At 41.7% G+C, this 20,547-nt stretch overlaps 1 protein-coding gene and 1 pseudogene across 1 annotated transcript in view; one reads left to right on the plus strand and one right to left on the minus strand.

The window, feature by feature from the left end:
* The window catches only part of ARSB (arylsulfatase B), a 175,813-nt gene that overhangs the window by 59,320 nt on the left and 95,946 nt on the right, over window positions 1–20,547 (plus strand). The window lies entirely within an intron of this gene.
* LOC113617395 (60S ribosomal protein L15-like) lies at window positions 17,297–17,987 on the minus strand (annotated as a pseudogene).

A 20,547-nucleotide genomic window follows, 5' to 3' on the forward strand; every position in this document is an offset into this window, starting at 1 on the left:
GGAAAAGAGTTTCTATTGTGGCTTTGCTTCTAACTCGCTGTGCAGTTTCTCGCACGCCATTTAATCTTCCTTGACATCATCATCTTTGTGTTGATTTCTAAGATATCATTTGAGACTTTGTGGTCCAATAATGAATTCAAACACCCTTTTCTACAGGGCAGAACCTGCCTTCTAGGCAGGTTTGCAATCTTCTCTGTATTTCCAAAGCACCTTGAAAGCCCTCTCTGAAGATTCTGGTTCCCCGAGTGATTCTGTAGTGTAGCCAGGATGAGAACCACTGTGTATAGGCTCTAGAGTAGGGGCTCATTATCATAAAAATTTCTACTTTGCCACATTTTTTTATCCTTAAGTAAAGGTCAATTTTACCCTTCAGAAAATAACTACTTTTATAATTCTTTTATAATTTAATCCTCACAGAAGTTAAGGTCCAGCCATTTTCTCTTTGTGTGACTTTTGTGAATGTTCTGCATGGATTCAGTACCCATTTCTGTTCTTGCTTATTTTTCCACTCTCACTTGTCAACCACACTTGACCAGTGATTCAAAAGAACAACAAAAAAGATGCAGAGTAAAGCTGGTTTACTTTAATGTATCAGCCATTCAGTCTCTCTCTGGAGAAACGGTTTTCAGAGTGTGGTCTCAGAAGCATCATCATCACCATCACCAGGGAACTTCTTTGAAATGCAAATTCTCGGGCCCACCTCTGGACCCGAAACTCTGGAGGTGGGACCCAGCAATTAACATACCTTCTAGGTGATGCTGGTACATTGCTGTTTGAGAGCTGTTCTAGAGAGATTTTATATTTTCAGAGAGTTGGATTTTTTTAAGTGTGCTTGGATATTTTTGAAATAATCATTGTCCAAACTTACATGCTCTGGAAATAAAAGGGGTATTACATTTCTAAAGGGGGTATTTCTCTGCCTTCCTTTTTTTAAAAAAATATCTTTTAGAAGTGTTCATATTCCTTTCTGTTCTTAGAAAGCCTATTCATATCTCTGCCTATTTGCATGCTGAAATTTCAGTCTTAAGTTTGTTCGATTATCATGATCTATTGTGACACAGGATACAATAGATGGAAAGTGACTGGTAAAACATTTATTTAATTTCTACTCTTGTATTTGTTTTTTTTTTAAATTGAATCTTCCAAATGGCATTCTTCTTCCTTTAGAACCTAGACAAGGATGATTTTTTTAAAAGTTATCCTCAAACAAATGAGATTGTTCCATAATAGACCCAGAGGTTGTCTATGTCCCTTGTCAGAGGGACATTTTTACTTAAGTCGAATGCTCTCTGGAAGAAGGTGTGAGCAGAAGCTAATACCATGAATTAGAGGATGAAGAAGAAGATAAGGGCATCTGGTCCTCAGTGAGGAATCTTTGACCCAGAAGCCTTTTGTGGTGGCAGTAGACTTCCAGTCCCAGGCTCTACTCTTCCAATCCAGTATTCTCTGCACGAAACGTCACTGCCATCAGGACCGTGCCGTTTACCTAATTGGTTGAATTTTTGTCAAAAGCTTGATCCAAGTGAGGTTTTCTTGTTTGTTTTAATATATAAAGCGTTTGCAAGTTCTTTCAAGGGCAGCACATAGCTTTGTTTAACTCCCTCAAGCCCTCTCATCTCTGTCCAGCTGCACCAGGAAATTCAAGGTCTAGCCAGAGGCCCCCGAAGAGTTAAAAAAAAAGACAACCCGCCTGCAGAGTAGAAGAAACTGATGTCAAAAACATATGTTCCTCTGCGGGGCCTCGCTGGATTCCTAAGTCTGGATAAAGCCAGTGTGTATGCATGCACGTCAAAAAGAAAAAAAAAACAGTCTTGGCCAGTGTCGTGGAGCAGTGAAGTGTTGTCCCTCGTCTGCAATTCCTCTTGAGTCCCTGCTGCATGGGAGCCCTGCCGGAGGGCTCCCGGGAGGCTGGTGGCCCTCACACTTGAGCCTTTAACTCAGAACGCCCCGAGAATCCCTTGTTTTCCTTGTGAGTGTTCCGGCTGAGCGGCCCTTACAGACCCTGCCCGTTTTCATTGGCTTCGGGGGTTGTTTTTGGAGTGGCTAACAGCTGCCTGCCAGGCTGTCTGAAACTGCCTTCCTGTGCTCTCTGCCGCTGCTCAACTTCACAGAACTATTGTTCCTGTTGAGCCTTTTTCTTAAAATCTTTCCCAGCTGTATCCTGATATGGTAAACCACTTAAATTAGCTCCAGATTGTTCTGTTTATTTTGTGTTAGATAAGCGACAAAATACAGTCCCGGCAGCCAGCCAGGAGGAGGGTGGAAGTGGGGGGATGGGGATGGAAGGACACTAGCAAAGTCTTACAAAAGGTAGAGTTCCCAGACAGAACCGTGAAAAGGCACAAATGTGATGCAGTCACGGGTCCTGCCATTTACATGTGATCCTGATGGGCTGGCCCAGTAATAACTTTGGATCTGAGCACACCTCAGTTCAGAAAAGAAAACCAAGACCCCAGCACTAAGCCACACAAGCAGGAAGCTCAATTTCTATTATTGGAAATAGATACAGTATCTCTGTCAGCCACAGGTCTGGTTGCCGGGCCAGCTGTCCACGTACCACGCTTGATGCCCCGATGGTGACAGTGTCTCTTTTGTTTATTTATTTAATCATCCGTCGGTAGCTGATAGGCTCAAAACTGGCTGAAGTTCACCAGCCTCCCTATATGCTCAACAATTGAACACATTCTCTGCTGTACTGTAATTTAAAGCTAGAAATCCAAAGATGTTGAGTCACCAGCATAGGTATTTTCCACACAGCTGCAAGAGAAAATTCACAATGGACTTGGCCATCTGTGCAGCCGTTCTACCCGTGGCCTTTCCTCCTCTGTGGCTGTCTGCTCACAGGGGCTCTCCGTGCAAAGCCTTCCTGAATACTTCCCAAAAAGTATTTTCAAATAGAATAGATGCTGTCCTCGAATGAAGATACTGCCTTTGTGATTGTAGGAATAAACCCAAATAAAATATGAAGACTAAACTTCCGAATGTTTTAACTCAGCTGAAGCACACGAACAGTGCCAGCAACCAGCTGAGTGACAACCATTATTGAGAATTTTGTCTGTGGTAATTCAAGACTCCCCAGGAAAGATCCCATGACTCACTCCAGCATGACTGGGCCTCCAGTCCTCACTCTGAACCAAAGTCCTGGAAATGCTTTTTACCAAATTGAGGGAAGGGGAGGGAAGAACAGGGTCAGAAGTAATAAAATGCCCTGAGAAACTGCCTCTTAGTTTTCCTTTGGGCAAATAAACTCAATGCGTAATAAAAATGTACAAAACCAACTTTGGAAGAATAATTACCCCATCAGGCCCTCTCCCCCTTGGGTGGAATGTGCCTTTTCCTCTCCATCAAGGTCTGGCCCAAGGTTGAACGGCCTCCATGTCACCCTCTCTAATTCCCCAGTTTTCATCTCTCTACTTTCTCTATATCCTTTTAAACCCCAATAGTGGACAGTCTTCTATCTTTCACCTGGGCTGGGCTTCTCATGTCCCTTGAGAGCAGGGACCGTGTATTGACCCTCTGTTGTCTTTTCCCGCAGCGCTGACAGCAGTCATGGGCACTGAGCAGGTGCTCACTTAAGGCCTTTCAAATAATAGTTTTCTTTTTTATTCTTAACCTGGCATGAGGTGTCGTTCATTCTGTTTCTATATAAATTCAGGCAAAGGTAAAAACAACAACAACAAAACAAAGACGAACAGCAGCAAAACCCAGGACCAGACATCACAAGTCCCATGGGCCTATTCTCATTAAAATCATGAGCGTACCCTACTGGTGCTGGGCAGGATGGACCGGCCACGTAAAGCCTGTCTCTCTCGTGGATTACAACTAAAAACTCTGGACAATACAGGAAACAACTGCCTGGGGCACCTAAAAAGTAAACAACAGCAAGCAAATGGTGAACAGGGCTGAAGTCAAAGCATCACCAATCCCCTACACCCGGGGTGAGTTTTGTGGACTTTGTTTTCACTCCTCCGTCTCTCGGCTTTGACCCAAGGGCTGATGGAATTATGGAACTATGAAGCAGGTGTTGGCAGCAGAATCTACAGGTGAAACCCCCTATTTCCGACCAGAGGTTTGGGAAAGGAGTCTTTTGCTAGAAAATATAGGGGAATTCACATTTTATTTGTTTCTTTTTTCTCTCTCTCTTTTCTCTCCTGACCCTGCCCCAAGGCCAGCCCCACTTGAGGATCTGCATTGCTTTTGTGGTAGTGGTTTGGGCTCCTAAAATGCAATAAGAAGGTTCTTTCTGACCACAGGACCAGGGAAAAGGGGCCCCTTTTGTCCAAAGAGAGTAAGAGGATCCTATTACTTTATCTCTCTCTCTCATTTTGCTACTTTGCTCCGAAAGACAACCTCAGTTGTGTTTTTAGGAGGCTAAAATCTGAGAGAAACCTGTCTTTCTGACCAGAGGAGCCAGGAAAAGGGAATGCTGGGGGCTGGAAAGTATAGGGGAATCTCAGAGAGGAAAGAGCTGGAGAAGAGGATCCCCTGATTCTGTGTGTAAACTGACGTAAGTCCCAGGCTCAGCTCCAAGATGCGCAGGTGTCACACAGACCCAAAGAAGTAAAGCAAAGACTTCAGGAACTCACCTGTGGTATAAGTCACTGCCCGAGTCCCACACTAAACCCTGGGTTGGACACACACTGGGTAAACCCAAATGTCATTGCGAAGACTTTAAAAACCAAACTGATATTAGGACCACTGTCCACAGACAAGACAGAACTTGTACTCTGAATCTAATTGGGTTAGTTATAACTATTCTCCATGAGATAAACTTGAACACTCTTGAAATGAATGGAAAAATAAAAATTCTCAAGAGAAATAGGAAGGGAAAAAAAGAACCGAATTGAAATTTTAGAACTGAAAAATACAGTACCTGAAATTAAAAATTCACTCTATGGGCCCAATAGCAGAATGAAGATGATAGAGGAAAGGGTCAGTGAACTTCAAGATAGATCAGTAGACATTACACAGTCTGAAAGACAGAGAGGAAAAGGATGAAAAGTTGAGCTGAGGGACCTATAGAACAATATCAAAAGGTTTAACATTTATGTCATTACAGTCCCAGAAGAAAAGGAAAAATATTGGTGCAGAAAAAAAGTACGTGAAGGGATAATGTCTGAAAACTTCACAAATTTGGTGAAAGATAACATGTATAGATTCAAGAAGCTCAGTAAAATCAGATCAACCCAAAGAAAACCACATCTACTTTGTAATCAAACTACTGAAAACCAAAGATGAAAAAACATCTTGAAAGCAGAAATTCTGATCATGGGGATTTACCCAAGAGGAATGAAAACATGTTTGTACAAAAACCTATGCCCCCATGTTTATAGCAGCTTTATCAATAATTGTTAAAAACTGGGAAAAAACTCAAATGTCCTTCAACTAGTAAATAAATGAAACTGTGGTACATCTGTACGGTGGACTATTACTCAGCAATATAATGAACCATTATACATGCGCTAACTTGCATGAATCTCAAATGCATTATGCTGAGTGCAAGAACCAGACTCAAAAGGTTACACACTGTGTGATTCTTCCTATATGACATTCTGGAAAAGGAAAACTTTGAAGATGGAAAAAACATCAGTTGTTGTCAGGGGTTAAGGGTTGGGTGGAGGATTTGACTATAGAGGGGTAGCACAAGGGACTGATTCTGGGGTGATGGAGTTGTTCTGTATCTTGTGTTGACCTTAAAAGTTATTTTACCAGCAAAAATGAGTTTATTCAGGAATGGCGAAGAACTGCACATTCAAGGCAAGCAAGATACAGCAAAAGAATAGGCAAGTCCAATAAAGGAGAGGGATATTATTTTATAGAGAAAAAGGAAGAAGTTGGGAAGGGTTGTTTTGAATCAAAGTCCATTGGAGAAAAGTGAGAGTTCGAGGTGAATGTGGTTTTTCATTGGCTGAGTCGCTGAGGTGGTCGATTTCTTGTAAGAGATACAATGTACGTCTTTTCCTGTTGAGGTCCGGTATTTGATGATTGTTTCCTGTTGGTGATTCTTCTGTTGGGGTCTGTAATTGACAGTTCTTCCTGAAATTGACGTTGATTGGTACTGTGTGAGAACTTCCCCTTCTGGCCTTCAACTCCATTTTAGTGAGTCTTCCCTTTATTAATTTTCACATTCAATTGTGGTGCTAGATATATGACTTCATTTGTCAAAATTCATAGAACTACACACCAAAACAAGTGAATTTTACCGTACACAAATCAGAAAATAAAAAATAAATCACTAGCACAGTATTTCATATCTGATAGGGTTAATATATCTTCATGTGACTCATGAAGAATGGAAAGATTCATGTAATCTCTTATCTATTTTGAAGTCATTTTCCACTTGATTCCACATTTAAACTTGCAGGAAGCCAAAAATGGAATAAACAATGAAGCAGTCTCTTTGGGTACATACAAAAAGCTTTCCAAAAGAAAATTTTGTGTCTCACATGCCAGGCAGATGTTTTGTAGGGTCAGCTTACCACAAAAGGCCCTGATGAAAAACTGAGGTATAAAAAGTAGGGGTATGTAAGAGAAAGAGAGACACATTGATTCCAGAAAAGATCTACCATTTTTAAAAGAAGCCAAGTCAATTTGATGGATTGGTGAAAACAAGAACAAAGAATCTGCCATGTCCCGGAAGCTCTGGGTTTTGATAATTAGGGTGGTGTTGAGAATGCACTGTCTAAAAGACTCACATCTGTTGTACTGAGGTATAACCTTGCCTGTGCTCTGAAATATACATGGAGTGGGCAGGCTTGGACTGTTTCCGTGAAGCAGATCGTATACATTTTAGTGACAACAGGAAGAGTTTTCCTGAATGTAGGGTTTCTTCCTTAACCCACCTCTCATCCAAAGGGCAAAAACTGTAGAATGGATGCTTAATTGCAGTGAGATCCCACCGGCTGACCAGAGCTGCACTTTACTCCACTGCTTATTCTGCCTTTGAAGTTACATTATCACTCTGTTTCATCTTACACCATTATGGGTCTTATCAATTTTAATACATAAATGTATTACCAAACCTGTTGATTTTAAGAACATTTGCCTACCTCCACGTCACAAAGATATTCTCTTACGCTTTTCTATAAAAGATTTATGGTTTTAGCATTTACATTTAGGTCTTTGGTCCATCTTTTTCTTCTCATACAGCTTTGTTTTGTTAAGATATAATTCACATCACCACCAAATTCATCCTTTGAAAGTGTACAATTCAGTGGTTTTTAGTATATTCACAGAGTTGTACAATCGTCATCATTATCTAATTTTTTTTATCACCCCCACAAAAAAAATCCTGTATCCATTAGCATTTTCCCCTTCCTCCCAGGCCTTGGAAGCCACTAATCTACTTTCTGTCTCTATAGATTTGCCTATTCTGGACATTTCATGTAAAGGGAAAAATACAGTATATGGCCTTTTTATCTGGCTTCTTTCATTAGCATAATGTTTTCAGGGTTCACCAATATTGTAGAATGTGTCAGTACTTCATTCTTTTTATTGTGGTCCTTTTTTTCCCTGTATATTGCTGAAAATATATCACATCTTATCCATTCATAATTAACGGCATTGAGTGTTTCCACTTTTGGGGGCTGTTATGAATAATGCTGCTATGAACATTCATGCACAAGCTTTCATGTGGATATATGTTTTCATTTCTCTTGAATACACACCTAGGAGTGGGATTTCTGGGTTGTGTGGTACCTTTATGTTTAACTTCTTGAGGGACTGCTATTTCCAAAGCAGCTGTGCCATGTTACATTCCCACCAGCAGTGTATGAGGGTTCCAGTTTCTCCACATCCTCACCGTCACTTGTCATAGGCTTTTTTATTATAGCCGTCCTAGTAAGTGTGAAGTGGTATCTCTTGTGGTTTTGATTTGCATCCCCTTGGACATTTTTTTTCATGTGCTTCTTGCCCATTGTATATCTTCTTTGGAGAAATATCTGTTCAAGTCCTTTGCTCATATGTTAATTTTTTTTTTTTTTCTATTGAGTTGAAATATGAGCCATCTTCAATTAATTTTTCTGTAAGTTGTGAAGTAGGGATTGGTCAAGGTTCTTTCTTCCCCCTCCCGTAGATATTCAGTTACTCTAGAATCACTTGTTGCAAAGACTTTTTCCTCGGCTGACTTATTTGGCACCTTTGCTAAATATCAAATAATCACTAATGGGTGGTTCTTTTATTAGGCTCCCTATTCTAGTACCAAGCTGTCTGGAGTACTGGAGCTTTATAGGAGGTCTTGGAAGTTGGGTAGTGTAATTCTCCCAGCATCATTCTTTTATATGAAAATTACTTGCAATCCTAGGATAAGCCTCGTTTGCTCATCATGATTGTGGTAGGCAGGGCAATGTTCCCTTCGCTTCCCCCAAAGATGTTCACGTCCTAAAGACCTGAACCTCTGAATATCTTATGTTATATGGCAAAGGGGAACTAAGGTTGAAGATTGAATTAAGGTTGCCAATCAGGTGACCTTAAGATGGGAATATTATCTGACTGGGCCAAATGGAATCACAAGTCTTTAAAAGTGGAAGAGAGGGGGCTTCCCTGGTGGCACAGTGGTTGAGAATCTGCCTGCCAATGTAGGGGACACGGGTTCGAGCTCTGGTCTGGGAAGATCCCACATGCCGCGGAGCAGCTGGGCCCGTGAGCCACAACTACTGAGCCTGCGCGTCTGGAGCCTGTGCTCCGCAACAAGAGAGGCCGCGATAGTGAGAGGCCCGCTCACCGTGATGAGGAGTGGCCCCCGCTCGCCGCAACTAGAGAAAGCCCTCGCACAGAAACGAAGACCCAACACAGCCAAAAGTTAATTAATTAATTAATTAATTTAGAAAAAGTGGAAGAGAGGGACAAAGAAGAGGTCAAAGTAATACCAAGTGAGAAGACTCAACTGCCATTGCTGACTTTGAGGATGGAGGAAGAGAGTGTTGAGCGAAGGAATTCTAGCAGCTTCTAGAAACTGGCTAAAAAGAGATCCTCCTCTCTTGCCTCTGAAAGGGAATGCAGCCCTCCCAACACTGTGATTTAGCCCAATGAGACTTGCCTTCAGACTTAAAACTATAAGATGATGAACTTGTGTTAAGTGGCTAAATTTGTAGTAATTTGTTATGGCAGCCATAGAAAACTAACACAATCACGTATTATCATTTTTATACATAGCTGGATTTGATTTACTGAAATTTTATTGAGGATTTTTGCACCTCTGTTCATTGTAGTTTTCTTTTTGTGTAGTGTCTTTGGCTATGGAATCAGTAATGCTGCCCTCATAGAATGAGTTGGGAAGTTTAGGCTTCTCCCTGTTTTCTGGAAGATAAATTCTGATTTTTATTCTTGTGTTCATCCCTGCTCTCTTTCATTCTTCTGTACTTCTAGTGTGGAATGGCCTCCTTTAAGTCCAGTTGTATTCATATATAGTCCAGGCAATTATCTCACCACTTTGCTATATATTCTGTGCCTGCACGTTTTCATATGAAATACATGCTATTTTATTATCAGTTGCCATTTTTCCTTTATATTACATTTAAAGTTATTTTAAAAATTAGGTGTGCAAGTGTATGAATTCCATTACAGGGAGTCAAAAGAGCACGACAAAACATTTGTTATAACAGGGGAGTGTGAGGCTTGAAAGGCTTGAGAACCATGATATAGAAGCTTTTTTCCCCTATTTCAGAACTTTCCCAATTATTACAGGTGCTATTAGATAAAAAGGTAAAATCTGTGAATGAGCCTGCAGGCAGGTCACATATTACCACATCCACAATAAAAACCAAATAACCACAACAGTAAAAACACCTTCTATCTCACCTGCAGGGTAACTTAACACAACTATTCTAGCCACCAAACACAGGGTGTCCAGCCATAACGCTCACACATATGCCTGGTAATCACAGGTTTCAATCCACGAAAGTAGACGTGCAAAAAAGTGTAACTTGCTCCCCCCCTCTCCCCCGCCTGCAGCTGAGCTCAGTCCTTCTGGGGTCCCAACTCTGACCTGGAATCATTTTCTCTCTTTTCTGTGTATAGGCTTAACTCTATGCCATGATAGTAAAAGTTTCTGTGTGCCTGCAGTTGTGACCTGAAAATGACAGGTGGAGGTGGTCACATTATAGTGATCTAGGTGGGCTCAGAGACATGAATATGGGCTATAAACCTTTTTCTAGGTCTAAGCTGTCCTTAACTATACCCCGAGCCTCTTACCGTCTTAATGATGTAAGGTTATCATTTTAATTTTTTCGTTATTGTGTTATGCTTCATACAGTGGTGTCCTTAATATACATCAGTGTGGATCACTTAACACTAGAAAAACAGGGAAATTCTTTATTTAGTTTTAAAACTAAAATTTATATTTTTTTCTTATAAAATGCATATCTTTTCTGCTCCTTCCCTCATTCTTAGGAGACCAACTCCAGCAGTCTGCACCTACCCAATCTGCTATGAAATTAGGAAGCCAGCCATCATACATATTATTAGAATTGTGTCTGAAACCAAATGGGCCCTGAGTTAGGATCTGATTGCAGGGACTTGGTGTTGCCTTTTGTGGTCACTCAGGGCATTTATTTTGATTCGTTTGGTTGTTTGGTCTTGTTTCTTAACCCCAGCTCATGGCTGATCAGGAGACGTTGCGTTTCCCACGTACCGGACCTCTCTCTCTCTCAGCGTCCTTTGGTCTCGCTAAAGTGCCTCCACTTACCTACTTGCCTCTCATTGGGCAAAAGGGACCCAGGCTTCCTGCCACACATTCTCTTCTCCTCCAGCTGCCTTCACTCCCAACAGCTAGCACTCTCTTCCCCTGCCCTTGGGATGGCCAGGGTCACCTGGACTTCTCCTCCCTCTCACTGACCCCTTCATCCTGGTCAGAGGGGTACTGCTCAGGAGGGCCAGGAGTCTGAGAACTCAGAGTTTGTTTCGCTCTGCCTTTGGAACAGGTGTTATCTGCAGATCTGAAGGGAATCTTGTTCCTATACCTTTATTAAGTATGCATTCAATATTTGAAATTCTTTTAACACACTTCTTAGTATTTAGGTATGTTGAATTTTTTTGGTTTGTTTCTGCCATTAAATGTTTCGCTCTTCTGTTCTTTTTTTTTCTTCTTCCAGCTTTATTGAGATATAATTGACACACAGCATTGTATAAGGTGTATGGCATAATGATTTGAATTACATACATCATGAAATGATTATCACAATTAAGTTTAGTGAACATCCATCATCTTGTATAGGTACAAAATAAAAGAAAAAGAAGAAAATATCTTTTTCCTTATGATGAGATCTCTTAGGATTTACTCTTCTGTTTTTCTTCAAAGAAGATTGTGCTAATCAGTGTTCTCATGACCTTTTTCTTGGTCTCTCCTGCCATAATTAGACAGTCACATACTAGTGAGATCCTTTAGCAGTTAACAAACTTCAGAGAAGAGCTTTGGGGAAACAAAACTGCCTGTCCACTCAGTTTGGTTTATTGATTTTTTCCAAGAAACCTAAAAGCAAATCTTACTACTTATGAAGTAGAGATCCAGTAAAATGTTGTTTCTGCTTCAAGGGTAAATTCAGAACATTTAACTTGTGTTGTAGATTTGGAAACATAAAGACAAACTGAAGTAGTTGATGCTTGCCCAAACAGAATATGTGAGCTTTCTCTAGTATCATTCTCTCCGAAAAAATCATTGACCTCAATTCCCATCTTTCTCACCATACAAGTAGTCCGCTTACTATTTTGCAACCACAATCTTACTTGTTTCTACCTCTTGATGATATTTTCACTTCTCTCCTGCTGTCTTTGAACTTGCCAGACTCTAAAGCACTTCTGTGATACTTTTTACATCTATCACTTCTTGATCGGCATTAGTGACAGATAAATAGCTGTCTAGTAAAAAATTATCTGCCACCTTAAAGGGGTTTCAAGTCTGGAAGGGGAGCCAAGTAATTTGTGAGTAAACTATGATACTCCGTAAAGGTGCCAAAGCATTTTAGTTTGCCCTGAAATTCATAACTTTATTAGCTTTAAAAAAAAAATGCATTCTTTCAAGATCGAACTTCAGGAAAAGCAAGGAGAGCTTTAGTTGTAAGAAAGGACTGAATAAACATTTGGTACTTTTCTTGACCCTAAATATTCCAAACAAAGGGCTTCTGTGCTACTTGTTAGGGGATCCAGAATGTGGAGATCAAAGCTAGCATTACCCTTGCCATCTAAGTGAGAGTGACTCATAACATTTTGTGCTTACAACTTTCATTTAAGGATCTCCAAGATCTGTGAGTACCTATGATTTAAACTTCAGAAAAAAGTTCAGTGATTTGCCTACCAATACGTAATAAATGAGGACACTGTTTTCCAGTTCCCAGTTCCATTTTCACTTTTCGAGACCAAATGTTTTCAATCTTTCAACAGACCTTTTGAGACTTTTCATCCTTAATAAGTTTTAAAGGAGAAGATAAAATCCCATTGATATCTCATCATTATAAACGATGACATGAGTCCCGTTAAAATGAGGAAATCTTTTACTACAACCCTGTGTAATTTTTTTTTTCTCTTTGACCCCCATTCCTTCCGGATTTTGCCCTTCCCCTGCATCCATCTTTCTTTATCTTTAGCTCTTTCGGTGGCTGCATCATTTATTTGGCATCTGCCTGCCAATCCCATTCCACCAGAATCTCCCTTAATGCTAGCTCGGCAGGAACACTCCCCTTGCTGGTTCTTTTAATCAAGATATAAAGTCTGATTGTGTCTGACTGGGAGTTGGGGGGGTCAGAGCATTGATCTGCCCTGAATGCTGCAAACCATTTAAAACCCCTACAAATATTCAGATGAATATCTGAATAAAGATTCCGTTTCTGAAATTTAATTTGAATGACAGGCTATGGCCATTGTACCTCTTTCTTTGATCATTGATATGCTTTATTTAAATTCATGGAAACAGAAAGGAATCGTAACAAAACCCCTCAACAATTCATCGTGTTTTTATGATGCTCAAGAAATTACATACAGAGAAGAGAATGCTCCTTGGAAGGGTCTATACTTGAAATACCTTCTTACAAAAAGCATGGCACTTTGGAGTATAGTTATAAAACCTAAATCTAGCATCTATTTAGTAAATACCCAGCTAGGAGCCTGCTCTGCTCTGCATACTTTGATGCTGCTGCTGGTGGTAGTTATCAGCGATGAAAATTGCTAGTATTTATTAAGCAATACTTCTGTGCCAGGCTCTGTGTTAAGATGGGTATTGTTATTATCCTCATTTTTCAAATGGGGAAAACTTAGGCTCAGAGAGAGAGTGATTTGCCCAAACTCACAGCACTTAATCCCTATCCCTTGAGTACACGTCAATAAAATTACAAATGTGACTGTAGTAATGATAGGAAAAAATATATTAGTCATAAAACAGACAGCTTTTTGTTTCTATCTAGTCATCGTTCAGCTCAAGTTTTCCTTAAGTTCAGAGTGGTTCTTAAGAGTACCGTTAATTTAGTATTTAATTAAGAAGCTTGTCACAGGGGCTTCCCTGGTGGCGCAGTGGTTGAGAGTCCGCCTGCCGATGCAGGGGACATGGGTTCGTGCCCCGGTCCGGGAAGATCCCACATGCCGCGGAGCGGCTGGGCCCATGAGCCATGGCCGCTGAGCCTGCACGTCCGGAGCCTGTGCTCCACAACGGGAGAGGCCACAACAGTGAGAGGCCCGCGTACCGCAAAAAAAAAAAAAAAAAGAAAGAAGCTTGACACAGAACACCCGCCATCTAATGTGTAATTGAATCAGGCCCTTGAGCCTCCTGCACCGCGTGCCTGGGTTCTCCTCTCTCTGATGTTGGTTGGCTCTACCCTGTCATTCTGGTTACAGCTTCTCTGAGAGGCCTAGTCACCAGTTACCACGAGTAGAGAGATCCTACCTCTTTTTCTACTCACTGCATGTGAAAGGACCTTGTCTGTCTTATTTTCTGCCATTTTCTGCCATTTCCCCAAAGCTAGAGTGGTCCATGGGCCATGAAATCCAGAAAGATTTGTTACAGGGGTGAGTGAGGACTCTCTTCCCATCCAGGACCGTGCTTCCTCAAATGCTCTCCAACAACCCCTTTGACGTTGGGTAACTGATCCAGATTGGACAAACAATTCTGGTATTTGTGGGTTGGATTTGTTTAAATCCTCATGGGGTTCCAGGAGTGCCTCTTGCCAATATCCTGTAAAATAAGCAGCATCTGTGTGCAGAACAGCTTCCTAAAAGTTAAGGTCATGGGGTGGCTGGAGGAAAGCTCAGAAAACCCTCTGCAGTAATCAGAGTTAATTTTTAGTGTCTTCAGTCTCCATTTTTGGTGGCCTTTTCTCCATTCACTTATTTGTTCCCCCCTCTCCACCCTCAAATCTCGAGGCTTCCTCTTTGGCAGGTCTCTGCTAGATCTTGGGGAATGCAAAGAAGAATGAGACATTGTTCTTGTCCCGGAGAGCCAGAGTTCTCAGGGAAGACAAACCACGAATAACTGATTAACACCATACAGAGATAAGTGTGATAGAAAAGTATAAAGTGCAGGAGGACAGTGAAGAGACAGAGGTTGTCTGGGGGGAGTAAATTAAAAACAGCAGTGTGACATTATTAAGTCAAGCAGGAAAGATGGGGAGGGCATTTTAGGCAAAGGAGCCAACCTGTACCCAGGCAACGTCAGCATGTTGTATTCTAACAACAAGAAGTAAGTTCTCTGTGACTGAAGCACAGTGCATGCTTTGTGGGGAAGGGCAGGAGCTGATGCCCCAGAAGTAGTTTGGAGCCACATATGAAGGATTCCATGTGTTGGACTGAAGTTTGAACTTTTTCCTGATTGGGAAGCAGTTAGAGGTCTTTAAACACGCTTGTGGCCTGTTTGGTTTGGGCTTCACAAAGATGCCTCTGATAGCAACGTGAAACATTCTGTATGTTACCCCAGGAGTCCAGGTGAGACCCGTGCTGGACCCAAGGCAACGGGGCTGGAGAATGGGGAGGTGGATTGGAAATCCATTTTCATGATCAACTTGGCAGAAGTGAATGTGTTGAATGTAGAGCAAGAGGGAAAGAGAAGAACATCAGATTGTAAATTGAATGTCTCGGTAGATATGTTCTCTAGAACCTTTCATTAGGAGAAGATTGAATTTACCTAATCCTTTAGATGACTACTAAGACATACATTAACTCTCCAATTTGCTTTAAGTAAAAATTTAGTCTAAAAGAATCAACCATGAGTAGTAACAGGCCCTTTATCGGACAAAGAGTCTTCTTGGTCTCTGAAATCCTGTTGTCTGCTCATCTGTCACACTCCCGTGGGTGGCCTGTTCAGAGGGATGTCCAGGCCCTGGTGCAAGGCTGCTGGAGCCTTCCTTGCTTTTTTCTCCAGGATCCCCATGTCAGAGTGAGGAGCTGTCTTGGATAAGCCAGGGTTGAAGGATCCATGGGGGCAGCAAGGTGGAGATATACACTGATGGTTCAGGGCAGCCTTCTAAAGCCAAGCCACAACATGACCCTGTTTGGGGAGTAGTCCTAAAACCTAGTGCTGTTGTCGTGGTTCCATCTTAATTTTTATCAGCTGGATGCAAATGAGGCTTCACTGTCATATACTTAATGTGTTTGCTCGGGTCTTTGGCTAACCAGTGTTTTTCATGAAGTTTTGACAGCTATTTTTGTTCAATAATGAATAATAAAGTGAGATTTACCATCTGTAGATGACATTTGTTTTATTTTGACATTTATTTTCTATACGGCAAAGATTTTATAATTAGGTTTTCCCCCTGCCAAAAACATGGCTGAAAAATGATTTCCCCCCAAAAAATGTTTCATAGCTTCCTTTACTAGTTGGAGTCATCTTATTTTTTTTCTTTTTTTTTTTTTCGGAAACCAATTGAACTCGTATTGACACCAACTACATGACTCTCCTCAGTAGCCTTATGGGAATGGATAAAGTGGCTTGACCCAAGATAACACTGATTGGACTTAGCAATGTTACTTTTGAATAAAACCAACCCTATTTTCCCCCCTAAGATGGCTTAGAGTTCATAATGGTCACGAATACGTCACGGTACCTCAACGAATACTACAGATAAAACGTTTAAAAATTTGATCCAAGCCTTTTCTATCCTCCCACACTTGAAAGGTACCTGATGAACACCAATTTCCCAATCCTAGCATCACTAGCTTACAAACCTTAGGGTTAAAAACTCCCTTCTCATTTACCTAGTGTTCAATTTCCATCAGTTTCGATATACAGTAGTGTAAATACCATGACTGTTTTGCATGAAGTTAAGTATTCTACAGATCCCAGAGTCATAGGATTGAATCAGGAACTCCCACCTTTTATGTGAACTTCAGTGGTACCATGGAGGCCAAGGCAATTTAATTTAGGTTAACCAGGATTTGTTTCAATTTGTAAGAGAAACATCTTGCAACAGGTTTTTTCAATTCTCTTAAAAAATGGTGGCATTCCTTTACTTTTCGCCTTTTGGAAGCAGCAGTTACATAAGTGGAATAGTAGATTAAGTCTAAAAATGTGGGCCCTAGTCAACTTTCATTATTTTTCTGCATATGATCATGATAAAGGATCACAACATCCTTCACATGTCCAAGGAAAACCCAATTTAAAGTTTGTCCTTGCCAAACTCCATGAAACAGCCACTTTAGAGTAAACCAGCAGAGCATTGCATCACCCCAGTAAAGCTGTAGATTTCATCACATGCACCAACAAATCTACATGGCTCCTTTCTGCACTCCTCTTTTACAGAATTTTACACCTATTGTACCAAATGGCATTTTTTTTAAATTTATTTATTTTATCTTTTTGGCTGCATTGGGTCCTCATTGCTGCACGCGGGCTTTCTCTAGTTTCAGTGAGCGCGGGCTACTCCTCATTGCAGTGCGTGGGCTTCTCATTGCAGTGGCTTCTCTTGTTACAGAGCACCGGCTCTAGGCATGCAGGCTCAGTAGTTGTGGCATGCGGGCTCAGTAGTTGTGGCTTGCAGGCCTAGAGCGCAGGCTCAGTAGTTGTGGTGCACAGGCTTAGTTGCTCCGTGGCATATGGGATCTTCCTGGACCAGGGCTCGAACCCATGTCCCCTGCATTGGCAGGTGGATTCTTAACCACTGCACCACCAGGGAATCCCCCAAACAGCATTTTAAACACGGACATATCAACTCCCTAATAAAGCAAAAACAAAGGCATTTCCCTTATTAGAAACAAGATATACCATCACTTAAAGTCTTCAAATATTATTGCACTTTAACTTTCAGAATTTGACAATGCATTCAATGAACAATCTGCACACAACTAGTTTTAACAGACATTAAAAAACACTTTCAAGCAGACATGGATGTCCTAAACTGTTTATTAGGTAAGAATTTTACAAACATTACTTACATCAGCGGTAGCGGTGGAGCTGGAGAGTATTGCGCCTTCTCCAGGCTGCACAGCGAGAACCACCGATCGTGTCGTGGAACTTGTGGCCCTTGCCAAGGCCGCGGCTCTTCCTGCCTGCAGACGTCAGCCCCCGCATCTCCCTGTGCTTGTGGACTGGTTTGGTGATCCACTGGGTGTCAGGGTGTCTTCTGATAGCTTTATGGAATGGATCAATGAGGATAACCTCAAAAAATTAGTACGTAGAATCTCCACCAACACAGTAAGAATTCAGGACCCTCAGGGCTCCACAGTGGCGTCCAGCTCGCTCCTCGGCAACAGACTGAAGACTTCGAGCAAACGAGCTGGTTGACACCATGGTGGACAGGCGTGCTGTAGGTGATACCCTTAGAAACTGGGCATTTTTGGCCACCGCGGCGGACATGAATCCGACATATGGCATAACCTTGCTTGGCCTTGTAGCCCAGCCTGCGCGCCTTGTTGGGCCGGGTGCGGCGGGGTGCCCGGAGCAGCGCCGAGAGCTGGCGGTACTGCGGCAGCACACCCTGAGCAAAAGTGCATCGCATCCGACTGCTTCCTCCTCCATAGCTCCTGGAGGTACTTGTAAGCGCGCATCTCGGCTCACCTGATGGCTGCCGCCAGACAGAAAGGCGAGTCATCTTATTTTGATTTGGAAGTTTTTTCATAAGTCAGCCAGGAAATGCAACTTGAACATTTTCTCTTGAAAATTAATTCTTAACAAGAACAAAAATTAACTTTTGCCCAAAACAAAATTAGGAGAGAAAATGAAAAGAAACGTGTTTGAAATGGTGGTGGTTTCATTGTCTTTTTTTGTTTTTGTTTTTTTTTAACATCTTTATTGGAGTATAATTGCTTTACAATGGTGTGTTAGTTTCTGTTTTATAACAAAGTGAATCAGTTATACATATGCATATGTTCCCATATCTCTTCCCTCTTGCATCTCCCTCCCTCCCACCCTCCCTATCCCACCCCTCCAGGCGGTCACAAAGCACGGAGCTGATCTCCCTGTGCTATGCGGCTGATTCCCACTAGATATCTACCTTACGTTTGGTAGTGTATATATGTCCATGCCTCTCTCTCACTTTGTCACAGCTTACCCTTCCCCCTCCCAATATCCTCAAGTCCATTCTCTAGTAGGTCTGTGTCTTTATTCCTGTTTTACCCCTAAGTTCTTCATGACATTTTTTTCTTAAATTCCATATATATGTGTTAGCATACGGTATTTGTCTCTCTCTTTTTGACTTATTTCACTCTGTATGACAGACTCTAGGTCTCCATTGTCTTTTTGAACTTTATGTCAGACTTAAGTGAACGACATTGGAAGCCCCCTTCTCTACCTTGTTTCAAATGAGCTGATTTTATTCTTGCTGTTACTCTGATCAGTTTTATGTCCAACTCCTTGAAATACCTGGGCAAATGCACTAGAACCAATGGACAGCACCCTATGTCTCAAAGGCCTAAGTCTGTGGATTTTTGCTGGTAAGTAGAGACCGTCAGCCAGTGCCGCCTGGCCAGGTCTCTGGCAAAGCTGAATTGTCCTCTTCATGCAGTGGATTCTGCAGTTGGCTTTGTGACTGGGGAGCCCAAGAGAAGGAGTTGCAGGTGTGTCAATTAACAGTGCTTTCTCCCTGGAGTGCTCTCAAAAAAATGATGGAGGAAGCCACATCGATAACAGACGATAGAATCGCTTATCATTGCTAATGGGAAAAACATCACAGAAGCTAATGCAAAAACAGTCACACGCACTGCATCGGCACCTCCCAAATAAGATGTGGAAACACCTTCCACCTAGCAGCCGTGGCCAAATTCTCATTACAGCCCAGAGTATTTTCCTTCCTGAGTCATACCTCAAGGGCTTAAGATCAGATTCCAGACCCACTCCACGCTTCTCCCCATCACCTCCACTCTTGTTTCTACCATCTTCATCATCCACCATTTTTGTACTGAGCACTAACAAATAGGTGGAACTGAAAGAGACATTATCTAATATTTCAAAGGAGTGTTATCTATCAAAAATGGAGACAACGGGCATCTTCTACAAGCCCTGAGCCAGTATCATTTATAGCAATCCAGACAGCACAGGGAAATGATAGTGCTGTCTTAGCCATTCTTAACTTCACAGGTAGAGTGTAAACACTTCTTTCCAGTGTATTTCTGTATCACATGAACAGCACCTTCTTTAAGTTTTGATACAGTGGTTATTGGTGACTGATAGCGGAGTGTGAGGAATTCCCTTTGTCTGAAGATGGTGCCCCCTGTTTTGAGCGTGCAGGTCTGCTCATGTGAAATAGAATGTGTATTTAATAAACTGGCTTGGGTGACCATTTGCTTTGTCAAGAAGAGATGTGAGGTTTAAGAAAAGGTTCTCGTCTGATAGCAAATGATGAGATTGATTGTCACCCACCTGTGTTGAAGAACTGTTACCTTCCTCTAATGTAGCTCAAGACCCTTCCTTCTCCCCCTCATGAGGCACAGAGCAGAACTGAAGACCTGGTGTGTTAAGGGCTTGATCAGAAGCCTCCTTGACAGTAGAGCCTTGAATTTCTTACCCACCAGCAACAGAGGCTCCTCGTAAGGGAACTGTCATCACCTTGAGATAGCTCTCCTGCTGTATCATGGGAAGAGTGTAAACTTAGCTGAGATTGACCGTGCTTATGTTTTTCATAGAGAAGTAAAGTTTTATATAGATATAAAACTCACTCTATACCAGGGACCTCAGGAGCAGGGCACTCTGGGGGCAGGAGGAGCCTGGGAGTCACACAGACATTGTTTGAATCCTAGCTTTGCCACTTATTAGTTGTTTGGCATTTTCAAGTCTCTCATGACAAAATAGTTATAATACTAGACTATTTGTATTGTTATAAACATTAGCTACCATTTATTGAGAACTTAGATTGTGCCAGGTCCCCAGCCCCAAACCATTATTATAAATGATGTCACTTAATTCTCACCATAATACATGAATGAGGTAGGAATTATTATCTCTACATTAAAGATGAGAAACTGAGGCAGTGTATTGCCCTGGGTCACACACCTAGTGAGTGGCTGGCATCATGCTTCAATTCCAGGTCTCTTGGACTCCAGAGTCTGTGATAATGTGAAATTAAAAGGGTGCCTGGTACAGAGTGGGTGCTTAACAAATACTGGTTCTTTTTCCTTCCATGAGCATCCTTTGGCTTTGAT

Source organism: Aethalodelphis obliquidens, unplaced genomic scaffold, assembly GCF_003676395.1.
Source record: "Aethalodelphis obliquidens isolate GAN/ISIS:26980383/991018 unplaced genomic scaffold, ASM367639v1 scaffold4, whole genome shotgun sequence".
NCBI lineage: Eukaryota > Metazoa > Chordata > Mammalia > Artiodactyla > Delphinidae > Aethalodelphis > Aethalodelphis obliquidens.